We start from the raw sequence: 11,262 nt of genomic DNA on the forward strand, positions 1-11,262 counted from the left end.
AAAATGCCATATTTCACACATTTTTCTGGGCTACAGCCAAAATAAATCTCCTGAAAGTAATTCTAAAAATAACATTAATACGTATACACAGCTATCTTTTTTCGTATGAAATTCAGACGCCAGATGCAATGCAACACATTTAAGCCAGACATAAGCCTAAAAGTATGCATGTTATCGCCAGCGGTTGAATATTTAAATTTTTATTTAGAATTTGTTTATTAAGCCAAGGTCGTAAAGGCATAACATGAAATTGACGTTAATTTATCATCCAGCAGGCTTTAAGCGCCGCTAACCATTTGTGTGCATATCTATGGAAACGTAAAAAGTTGGCCTACCTTTAGGCGCTGCACACATTAATGTCAAAACAAGTGACATACGCACACGCATACTAACAAAGTTACAAAAGAAAATGCATCAAATGTTTTTGCTTGTTGCGAGACTGGTTAATTAGGCGACATTAGTTGACACCGTTGGACATCAATTTTCTCTTTCCTCTCAGTTGTGCCTACCCTTTCTACAAGCAGCAAAGTACTTGCAAAAAAGTGTGATAGGAAGCATGCAATCTCGATGATAAATGAGCGTGATTGCGATTGCTCTAGAGATGATTTATGAAGCATTGTTACGCCGTTGCTTGTATCCGTTTCTTTCTTGTCCCCAAAAGCAAGTGGCAAAGTAGACATTGATTTTTATGCTTCACTGCAGACAAGGTCACTGGCAGCATATGCCTGCGGCCAATTTACTTAACTGGTCTAATATAATAAGCGTTAAGAGAAGTTGGCAGTTAGATAAGCGTGAAAAGAAGAACTTCATAAAAGTTTAGTTGAATACAACTTATTCCGTTTGGATGACCTTGAGTGAGTTGATCTGAAATTCTACGTACTGCAAATCGAAAAGGACAATTTTTTTTACTCGCTGGAGGTTTTGTGACACGATTGCAAAGTAAAAAAGAATATTCCGTCACTTTTTGTATGGCTCATTTAAAAAGTGAGAACTCTAGTCCGGGACGTATTATTTGTTTTATGAAACGGTTATAGAGACAGTTTAATGTTTTTTGCAAGCCTAGAGATCGTCGATACCCAAATTGCTGAAAATCGTAAAATTTATGATATAAAATTTTAAAGTCAACTATTGTACTGGAGTAATCAATCGCGTTTATAAAAAATATATTCCGACTTATCGCATGCTCCCGAAGACTTTGAGGCATTGGGTTAAACTATTTCAGCTTAGCTTGTTGTTGTTAGCTTGTAGCCGACATAAAATTATGGTCTAGTGGCGTTTTTTAGTGGTCCTTAGTAATTATATTACACTTTCAGACCTTTTTGTTTCCTGACTTAGCGAATGATCCTGCAGTCTATGAGGTTATGGAAAACTACTCTAACTCTAATGCTTAGCGTTGGTATTCTACTACCTCTAACTATCTTTTAAACGGAGTAGAGGTTTCCTCTACTTCTCCGGACGGGAGTGACTTGTATAATTTGATCTTTATTCGACGAGAGCGGACTTTACTTCTCAATTGCCCTCTCAGTCCAAAGTAGGACCTATTGACAACAGTTATACTGCAAAGAATTTCGAGCCTGATATTTTTTTGGTGTTAATGCTCTAAGGTAGACGAAGTTATGTATGACTTCGAAGCTATGACTGTCAACAGTGACGCCAAGGCGCGGGTTGTTCGATTTTTTGTTTGATGACAGCAGATATTTCGTCTTTCCCTGGTTCTACTAGAACCATTTGCGGCGCGTTTGTTAAGGCCAATGATATCAATATCATCAGCATAGGTCAGCAGCTGTCCTTCCCGATTCTGATGGAGCTTTTTCTTTTCGTGCTGTCAAAAGTAGCTTTGAAATCGACGAAGAGGTGGTGTGTGTCGATTCTCCTTTCTTGTCGGGTTCCAAGACTTGGCACATGGTGAATATCTGGTCAGTTTTTTTCACTTTACCGCACAGTTTTAGTCTCGAGTTTTTTTTGACTACACTTTTGGATTTCGTACCTCGACTTCTGCTTGACTTAAGCTTAAAACAATTATTAGATGCCAAATTTGTGATGTTCCGATTCATAAAAGAATAAATTATTTACACCTTGTACGTTTATTCACCTCCTCTTCTGACGAGAAAGCCTGCCAGGAGAAGCAAGCCTACACTTGACAGACGTTATCGGCAGCTTTTTCATGCCAGAAAATCCGTGAAAGCTGCTCGAGGGGTGAAACTGGATTGAGACTGCTTAAGAAAGTACATTGTTAGATGCCCGCCTCTCTTCTGGAATCGATTGCAACACTTCCGCGCCAGTCATGAGCTGCCTATCGCAAGCATTAACGTTGTCAAGTTTGACAGGCTAAATTTAACTGTCATCTGCTCGACGTAGCGTTCGCAGTAGAGTGCATATGTTGTTCATTACAAGCCATGACGTAACAAAATTGCTTTTGCGCCAAAATGAGTAGCTCATATCCCGCTGTGTTGCGCTAAAATGACTGCTGAAAATTTCATGTTTTGTATTTTTTTTCCGCTTTGCGCTCAGTGTTGCCACCTCTTTTATATACATATGTATGCTGAAATGAATATGCACGAGCTGTGCCACTCGTCGGGCCTTTGTGTATGTCAACGCGTACGTACACGCGGCAAGCAATTAAATAGAACTGCGGGTCATTGTTGTCGTCTGTTACATTTGTTTTTGCTTTTGCTATTTGAGTTTTCCCCCTCATGTAACGGCGTATATATGACGCCTGACACACAATAAATTGGCACTATTGTTGGCGGTCCCTAAAGCACGCCACACACACTTGCCAGTTGACCACTGATATCGTGGGTCCTGTAGTCCTCTAAAGGCATTGCTGTATGTGAGGTGACGTGCTCAATCATTCATAAACAAATATGGATTTTCAGATATATATACTATATATAATAATTTGAAAATATTGCGGCCACTGCATGTTTGTTGCAGCTCAATCAACTTTTTTCCGCTTTTTTGGACATTTTTTCCCGGCTTCGCGCTGTTGTTGGCATGTTTTTACCTCAATTAAACACTTGAACTGTGAAGCTGTGCTCAATTTATGTACTGTCAGTCAGCGGGGAATTCGAATTAATAATTCATGAGCATTTTATTTGCCATCGGTTACTGAATGTGAGCTTAAACAATCTTAACTTTTTTAAAAAGTGTCTAATAAATGTTTGGAATTATTGTTTTTCGGTTTTTTCGACATAACCAATAAAGTCAACTGGTAGAGTTTAACAGACGCTTAATAATCGGTGACTTATTAAAAAAATTGTATTGTATGAGGAAGATTATATAAAGTCCAAAAAGTGACTAAAATTTATTATTCCTATAGATAACCAAAACTGGCCATCAATGCCTACAACTTGGCGAACTGTTGACGGCCTGAGTTGCAAGGTTAGCTGTAAATACTTAGCTGCTAAACCCGGCGACAAAAGAGGATGTTTCGGCATCGATTCCTCCTCGAAATAAGCATCCACAACCACTAAGTGACTGCCTTGGGTGAACAGAAGAGGTAGACGTTAGAGCGACACAGGAAACCGTTATACGAAAGTACTCCAATACTAAGTTCAGTCGGGGTCCGAGTTGGCAGACAGGGCATCGGAGGGAGGTAGCGGCTTGAAGCGGGCTCCTTATAACAAAAGTAATGAAAATAATCAAGGAGAACAAAACCAACAAGCACAAACGAACGACAAACTAAATGCCTTCAGAAGGAATCAGAATTTTGGGCTCAGTTTGTTAGCAACCAGAGATGTACAAACTGTTTTCAATGGAAGGTATTGCTTTTCCTATGACAGAATAAACTCACGTTAGGGAAGCCACAATCAACGGATGCAAGCAGACAACAAGAAAATAACACTCGGCTACCGATCAAATCGCGCGGAATAACATAATTCTCCATGCAGGAGTACATTCTGAAGATGAGAGCAGAAGAGATCGCTCCAAAAGTGTCGCGTTAACTCAAAAAGTTGGGATTAAAAAGCTGGTTATCTACGTTAAACGAGCTCTCAAACGAACTGCGACCAGCCCACTAGAACAGACAAACAGTCAGGGAAAAGGGAGTGAGTACACGGAAATAACATGGAGAGTAAAGGGGGAAAAGAAATAGAAAACAAAACGAGACAAAAGCGTACTGCGAACACCAGGCATGGCTAGACGGACAAGAAGGTGATAAGCTTCAAAAGAAAAAACTGTCCTACAAGTCGTACCCTGGGACCAGGAGTTGTGGTAAGGAGGTGCTTTAAAATATACGGCAGCGTCAAAGTACTCATAGTTTTTAAAAATTTAATGGGGTAAAAGTAAATTAGACGTAGGGAGAAATTGGTAAAAATCGTTCATTTACCTACTATTCGAATCTCCTAGAATGCGTATAGAGTTATATGAATTTAGAGCCCTCAAGACAAGCCCACTTTTGACAATAGATTCTAGTAGTAAAGAAAAATGTCTCTCTTTCTGGTTGTTTTTAATTATATTATTGAGTGTGTAAGATCTTTTATATTGACATTTTAATGCAAAGTGGTGGCTACGGGGCTCGTTTTCGGAATCACGTTTACTCAGAAAGCCGCCTCCGGCTACAGTGAACTGAGGCCTGATTTGGAAAGTGCAGTGCGATAAAAAAAATGAGTAGTTTTACGAACTGAAGTTTACTGGCTCTCAAACTCGACAGCAGATTGGCCAGCTGATGCATTCCGCTTACCTAAGATATCTGCACAGTGCCTCTCCTCCCTAAAAGCTCTATTTTTTTCTTTTCTGCAGTATTTTTTTAATGACACCGCAGAGCTTTGTGTTCCATTTCTGCTACACAGTTTTTTGCTCACTTCAAAGAACATAGAAAACTTTTCAATGTTGAATGTTCAATTTTTGAATGTTTCCGTTTCCGTTCTTGTTTCCGTTGTTGCCCATTACATGCTCATCACTTATAAGTGGCGCAACACAACAATTGAATTAGGTAATAAAGTTAATTTTAATATCCTGTAGAAAAAGTCTTAGTGAGTGTGTCAAGAAAAGGAACGCAGTAAACACTTTCTAATGACTATGAACACTTGAAAGTTTTCCATTTCAGACAAACAGGCAAATTCACGTCAAAGTAAGTTTCAAGGCGAAATGCTACATTATTTGAATTTTTATTTTATACTTGTTGTTTTCGTCTTTTTGTTTGCTTTTTCTAGTCGCTTATACACTTCGCTTGTTCGGTTCTTACTTTCGCTTTCTCTACAGCATTGTTGTTTGGGCTTAATATTGTAATTTTGTTGCTGAGTGCCCTTGAAATGTTTGAAGCTGAAAATGTTGCCGGTGTTGAGACATAATTTTTGAGAAAGGAAGTCTAAATGGTTGTAAGCCAATCGGAGCTTTAATGATAATGCAAGTAATAATATTGAATCTACTGGAGGGTTGAATATAACACGGGACTTCTAAAATCTCGAAAGAAACGCCTAAAACCAACGAAATTTTTTTTATTTAGCCAGTTTAGTCTTGTTTAGTCTCTAATATGTAAAGCTATCGATTATGCAGTTTGGAATAGACCAAAACTTTTGTTGTATAGTAATCAGCAGTTGTGTCACAGCGACTTTAACTGGCCTGGTAGTAGACGACCCGGTGTAGGTAGATCCGGAAAGACGCTCCGGTCGTTTAAGTGAGGAATTACTTAACATGGGTGACCTGAATTTATGTCCAGCTAAAAAAAGGAATTCCATTTCACAGCGGCGGTTACTTTCATGTAAAGACAGGACCGCTTAGTTGTTCTCTTATAGGCTGTTCCAAGGTCGAAACTGATTCATTAGTTATTTTTCTTTATCGAATGTGAAATCGAGTGATGCTGTTGGCTTGGCTCGAAAACAGACTTGCATCGAGTCGATCCGATGACTGTCATTGAGATGACATTCACAAAAACGTACAACACTTCTATTTCTTTCCTTAAGTTATAGTTTCTTGCAAAAAAAGCAGAAAATTCCAAAATAGGCTTTGGAACTTAAGATATTTATCAGTGCCAACGTTCCTTATCTCGTTACTGAGGTGCTGTCAGTGTAAACAAGTATATTATTGTCATATTGAAAATCTATAGTCTTGAGTTCTAACGCAGGGGTTGGAGTTCTTGCCAGATGTTCTCGTCGCTTTTTACCTTATTTGTGGCAGGTAGCCCAGTCAAGCTGAAGTGAGTCGAGAGTAAAACTTGAAAACCGTGCTCTGACTGTTTCGGACTGAACTACGGATGAGATTTCCGGGAGTTCTCTACATTATGTGTCTTTTAAGTGGTTTGTACTGAAGTAGTGCTTACCTTGCAGAGAGGATCTCTACCTTGTGTTTACTTCAAGCGCTTTTAATGTCTTACAAGATACTAACCGAACCCTTCTTTAGAATTTTATACTCAATAAAGTTGAGGTTTTTTGCACCAAATTTAGTGGTTCTTTATTTACATAAATGATCTTACAAAATCACTAGTATTTTTTGACATATCCACGCCCTTACTCAATGTATAACTTTTTGGCAATGCTTTTTTATTTGTTTGTCACCACATCTTACCATACCACCTGCATTTCTACACATTTCTTATACAAGCTTAACAGTATCTTCTATTCTCTTTGCAGCTAACATTGCATGCATGCTAGACTACAGCTGCTCTCTTGAAGTAACAGGCAAAGAGTGAGATGTTATGCAACGAAGAGAGCGTGGTGTATTTACCGTTTGACATTGTGGTAAGTGAACTCATTTTACTTAAAATAAAAATCTTGTGACTATACGACTTTGAGACTCGGAAGGGAGTGATGTTTTTGATATATTAAAGATTTCTAGATGAACATTTTTTGCTGGGATTTTTGAACGGAGACGGCTACGCCGAAAGTGTTTATGAATCCCCCGTGTCCTGTGGTGGGCACCGTTAGTAGTGGCATTCAAACAAACTGCCAGTATTTTTTTGATCCTTACATACTGGTATTGAGCCAGGGCCGCTATCGTTCTTTGAAACTGAATTAGAACTCACTCTACAGCTGGGACAAGAGACCAATGAATTTTGGTCTGCTCCTTCAATGCTTTTTATACCGGTTTGACGGATGTGCCATATAATATTTCTCCATTCGAATCTTGAATTCGCAGTCTTCAGGTCTGTGAAACGTTTCGAAGTGAGGAATATTCGAATGCAAAGGCCAACTTTACCATGAAATCGCAATGCGACTCCGTATCAACTCAATTACACTGTGGTCTATGTAGGTCAAACAGTAGGCATTATAAGTCCGAGATCTTCATGTCAAACGGGGACATCGATTTGTCGCTTAATGCTCCAAGTGCTAATTTTTTTGTTAGACCGGTTTAGTTCATCATTAGACTTAGTCACATTTAGGAGACATCAAGCTAGATCAGTTGGACTCTAATCCTTTATTCTTTTCCTTGCAATTTCTACTCTTACTGATTGTATTTTCCCTCACGATTCCATTCTCATTTGCTGCAAATACTTTCCGCTTGAGCGTCATCCTCATTTATCAATTAAATTCCAATCAGAGTTGTAACTGTCTCTTACCACAATCACAATGTCCGGCATTATTTGCCATAGAAAACGCATCCATTCTAGCAGCCATTAGAAGGCGATGACCACAACAACGACAATAGTCTTTTCCTGACCCAACTAATTGTGTTGCAATGCACACACATACACATATGTGCTGAAGTCGTTGTACATGAAGTATGAGCAGACGAAATTCATTGTACGACCACCGACAATTTCTACACAGTTTTGCGAACTTCGGGCGCGCCAAAGCGATAACCACAGTTTCGAATGTCAGTTAGTGGGACAATAAATGTCTGCTTGGCTATGCGTGTCCTTGGGAGCAATTTATAAGGCACACATATGCGTACATAGTTTAGCTGCAACGAGTGGCGCCGCCAACGGACATGCAGCTGTGACAATGATGGACGTGCAACGAAGAACGAATGTTAGCCTCCGAAGCTTTGATATGTAAATACAGATCGCTTCTTTTTTTTCAATTTTTTGAGCGTGTGCAAACAACTGTGTTCATCTCATGCATAAAAAGGAAACGCAAATAATTTTGTTAGTCGATGCTGAGAGGCGGAATTTACAAACGCTTTAAAAGAACGATTATTAGAGGTCTACTTGTAGCTGAGAGCTTTAGAAGTTAATGTTTAATACTAGAGGCGTGAGATATTGGCCTTACATTCCTATAAAAAACTTGTTGGCGGTTTTTATGAAGCTTTAAATTTTGATTCTTGGTCGTCAAATTTTTTTTATAATGCGCGTCGTCGCCTCTTTTTTTATCAAGGCTTGTTAAAAGGAACTTATTCTTTATTGTTGCTGGAGATATCCTTCTGTAATCCGGTAGCTATGAAAACACTTCCCTCCATTCCTAAACCTTGCTATTAGTGTGCGAAACATATCTACATATATGTGAAATTGTATTTTGTAGAAATTCTAGTGGTCTTAATCAGAAATACAACCATGTCATAAGAAAATTACTTAAAGATAGAGTTTAACCTGATTTTCCTAATTTTCGTGTCTGACAGAGTTTCAAATCGTCGGTAAAATATTCTATTTTTATGGATTGGGACTGCTTAATGTCAGTACAAGTCTCAATCCATAGTTTTTGGAATATTTTAGCGACAATTTGATCCAGAAAGAGCTCTGATAGTTATGTCGATTCATAAAAGTCTGTAAAAAATAGATGCTGTGACATTGGAACTATGCTACAGATGCCAGATCAGGGTGTCCAGTCAAGCTGGAGTAAGTTGGTGGTAAAACTTGAAATCCTAGCTTTGACTGACGTGATTTCCGAAAGTTCTCTATCTTATATATATTCATGTGGTTTTGTACTGAACTAGTGCTTACCTTTCCGGGAAGATCTCTACATTATATCTCCTTCATGCGGTTTTAATGTGTTTAGATAGTACGTTTGGGGTCCAAACAGAGAGTACCTTCATCTGGATACTTTGACTAATTATTTTATTCTTTTCGATAGAAAAGACTGTAGGCTCATGATCGGATTACTAACTGGTTACTATGAGCCTGAAAGATCGAGAAGACTGCAGGAAATGTCTAGAGCATGGCATCAAGGAAATAATAGAGCATCTATTGTGCACTTATCACGCCGGCACGATTGCCCTGTAATCATCCAGGATCCAAGGATGTGATACACCGGAAGAAGTGAGGCTACAGAGTCTGTTGCAATTCGCGTCAATCGCAGGCATCCTAAAGTATGACTACTGACAGAGATATCTAAGTCCTATTTCGTCTAGTCCTTAATCGCACAATGACTACTGTAACACACCATCAATTTTGGGAATTGCCTATGTAGGCCAGTATGTCTGTATGAAACATTATTATCATTCTAGCTTCTGATATTGTCTTTCAGTCACGGTACATATTTTTGTACTAATCATGGCCTTCCTGCTCATTGCTGCTATTGTTGTTGCTTGTTACTTGGTATTTTCTGATTTGTTATGACAGGATATGCACGATGTGAATGTTAAAAAATCTGCTCCATCCACTTTTGAACTCACTTTCGGTAACGAAAAATTACTACCTTATGTTATCGAACCTACATACATACATACATATTACAAAAGCGTCTTATATATGTACTTTGCGCACATAACGAAAAATTCTTAACCGAAGTAATTCCACAAAAGCATATTTTGCTTCAAGTGTGCACTTGCATATATATGAGCATAATCGTGTGTTATTTTTTCTCGTTATGTGTGTGCGTTTCATGTCTTCTTACGCCCACTCATGTCTTTTTCGTTGTACTTCAACTTTTGCTGTCAAAGTTTTTGGTTATTGATTTGAAAGTATCGCAAAGTTATTTTACTCTTCTGGCTATACCAATACATACATACACACATAAATACATATACACATGTACATCAATATCTATTTCTGTGCAAGTGTTGCCACTAACTTACTTGCATTTGTGTTTGTGCTTTTGCGCTTTGGCAACTTTGTCTTTTTTCATGGGCGCATTTCTTGAGTTCAAAAAATTGTTAAATTGCATGTGATTGGAATATTACAAAAACGTAACCAATATTCATGATTGCAAACACGGAAAAGAAAATAAAATATCCATAGGTGAGGTCTTTGAAAATTGGAGAAGGGGAGCCAAAACTGAGTACCTACAATTTGTAAATTCAGTGATAAAAATAAATTCTTTACAATTATCTTTTGTTTTCTTATAAAAGTTTATATGCAATGAAAATAACTTCGAAATTTTTTCGAACATTGAAAATTATTTCGAAAATTTTTCGAACATTTAAAATTATTTTTTCGAACTTTATTTCTAATTTTTTAAAACACATTTTAAACATTTTGAAGTTTTTTTTAAATATATGAAAATTAAAAAAATATAGAAATCTCAAATTTATGAAAATTTGGTATATAAAATTACAAAAGTTTCCGAACATATTTTCTAATTATTTTTAATAATGTTTTATAACAATTAAAAATTTTTTATTTGAAAATTTGTGAAATTTTGGTATAAACAACTCGAAATTATTTCGAACATACAAATTTTCTAATTTTTTTTTTTAATATGTTTTTACAATTTTAAAATCTTTTATTTCAAAATTTCTGAAATTTGGTGCAAAAAAAATTCGAAAATTTTTCGAACATATTCTCTAATATACATATATAAGAAGTTTGCTTGCCTTGTCGACACAACAGTAGTAAAAAAAATTAAAGTGATACCCTATACTCACCTGCAATCCCCCCCAACAATCCAGTATTACCGCCAACTCTGCATTTTTCAACTTCAAACTTCAAGAAGTTCAGCAATATTTTTCGTTTCTTCCTGTTTTTTGAATTTCTCTCCCACGAAATGACAATATTTATATAACTGCATATTCGGCTTATGCAGAAGAAATCAATAATTTGAAATTGTGCGCTTGTTTGTCGCAAGCAAATCTGGGTGTATGTATATGCATGTACAAGGGAGTGTGTGTGTGTGCTCGTACAAGTGGACGCCTTGATTGCACATCATAGTAGTTATCAATTCCAATTACACACACCGTTCGCTGCTTGAGACTCGATAATTTGAAAAGTTATAAAGTTTTGCAGTGTTAAAAGAAAATCCAAACACACACACATTCAGACATAATACTCTGACTTTGAGCGACAACAAGCGTGACGACAAATGCTATCGGAGAAAGACTGTTGATGTGGTGATGTAGATACAAACATACATATGTATAGCTAGGAATTAGTATATTTATACATGTCTTCCACTTTTTTTGAAGATTTGCAATTTCACAAAAATTGTCTTTGACAAAAGTTTAATTTGACTT

Source organism: Bactrocera latifrons, unplaced genomic scaffold (assembly GCF_001853355.1).
Source record: "Bactrocera latifrons isolate USDA-ARS-PBARC rearing strain unplaced genomic scaffold, ASM185335v1 scaffold_226, whole genome shotgun sequence".
In the NCBI taxonomy this organism is placed as follows: Eukaryota; Metazoa; Arthropoda; class Insecta; order Diptera; family Tephritidae; genus Bactrocera; species Bactrocera latifrons.